Raw genomic sequence first — 1,956 nt, forward strand, 5'->3', positions numbered from 1 at the left:
GGAGTCATTTTGATGGAAGAGTGCCTTGTGTTGTTGTAATTTTGTACCATCTCATCTAATACGTCAATGTATTTATTAGTGTTATTAGCTGAAAAATATTTAAACATTCTCTCTTTCATCGTTCTGTTCCATCGCTCGACGACACAACTTTTCTCCTCGTTTTCAGTGGAATACAATTGAACACCCAACGCTCTCACATCCCTGTTGTAAAATTCTTTTCCTTTATCTACCCACATATTGATGCACTTTTTTTCTTCGAAGATTTTTTTCAACGCATCAGCCATTTCAAAACCTGTTTTGCTTTTTAATGGAACGATCCATCCATACTTTGAAAACACATCAATCACCCTGAGCAAATATTTTACACCCTTGTTAAATTTTGAAAACGATTTCATATCAACCAAATCTGCAGCCCATATTTCATCAACGTCGTTCACAATCACCCTTCTTCATTTAAAATGGTGAATGACCGGTTTATGAAGCTCCTCTGCAAGCTGATCTGTCCATTTCAAATCACCTCCTTTTGCTGGTGAAGATGATCCCTTTAGCGTGTGCGTAGAAACAAAACTGAATTTAGTCGTTCCGCAAGAGTCGCATGTTCCTTTGAGCATCTTGGAATATAGGAAAAACCAAAAGAAATAACAACAAGCTTTTACAAAGAAGCATTCGAGGACTCATCGTCGGAAAATCTGGCTGCGGAAAAACAACGTTGCTATTCAGTTTGCTGCTCAAGCCTGGATGGCTGGATTATAACCACTTGCAAATCTTTGCCAAATCCCTTTATCAACCCGAGTACTAAATACTTAAAAGCTCCTTTGAGAAGAAACTGCCGAAAGAAATCATTCTCCAATTGTTCAAAGAAGAAATAGTACAAGAAGAAATAGAAAAATTAAATTTAAACCCTGAAGATGTTATTGTCGACCTTTCAAAAAAATATTTAAACAACGAGAATATAGAGTGTCAATTTTTCGAAAATGAAGAAGACGTGCCTGAACCTCAAAATCTCGATTCAACCAAAAACAATTTAATGATCTTTAACGACCTGCTACTCGACACAAAACAAAACACGTGCGAAAAATATTACACCCGAGGAAGACACTCCAACGTCGACTGCTTTTACCTCGCTCAAAATTATTTCATGCTCCCCAGGCAAACCATCCGAGAAAATTCAAACTTTATTTGTCTCTTCCCTCAAGACTCTAAAAGTCGGTCCCATATTTATCAAGACCACGTTTCGAGCGACATGTCTAAAGAAGAATTTAAAAAGTTTTGCGAATACTGCTGGGCTCAACCTCACGGATTTGCCGTCATTGATTTATCCTCTAAAAAAGACTTTGGAAAATACCGAAGCGGGTTTGACGATTTTTTATTCTTCTAAAAACAATTTAAATAAATAATTCTTATTTAAAAAAGGCCTGGTATTATAATCGATGTAGATGGAAAATCAAGTGTTATCACAACTGAATTTTTAGACAAAATCGTTTTTGATGAAGGAAAAAGTTATGAAATGGCTTTTCTCGGACTTGAGACGTACAACAGCATTCCAAATGTAAACCGCAATAACAATTCTTTCAAATACAGCATGAACAATGGAGCTAATTGGGAAAACATCATCATTCCTGATGGATGCTATGACATTAAAGACATCAATGAGCATTTGCAAAAGTCTATTTTAAACACTATAAAAACAGCTCAACGCGAAAGTTATATTATTGCAAATAAAATTAATTACTCCTCAAACAACCTTCAATTTGGAATCAATCTTAATACTTTAAAATCAACCATTAAACTTGGCTTGAATTATTTGATTGACTTTAACGTGGAAAACAGCATCGCTTCAGTTTTAGGGTTTACTAAAAGAAAATTAAATTCCAATTCTGAATACGAGTCTAATCATATCATGAGAATTTCAGACATCAACACCATCAGAATTGTTAACAACTTTATCGGATCATC

This window comes from Hydra viridissima, unplaced genomic scaffold (assembly GCF_058129835.1).
Source record: "Hydra viridissima isolate aposymbiotic clone 2 unplaced genomic scaffold, HvirCarnegie_v1 scaffold_15, whole genome shotgun sequence".
Classification (NCBI taxonomy): Eukaryota; Metazoa; Cnidaria; class Hydrozoa; order Anthoathecata; family Hydridae; genus Hydra; species Hydra viridissima.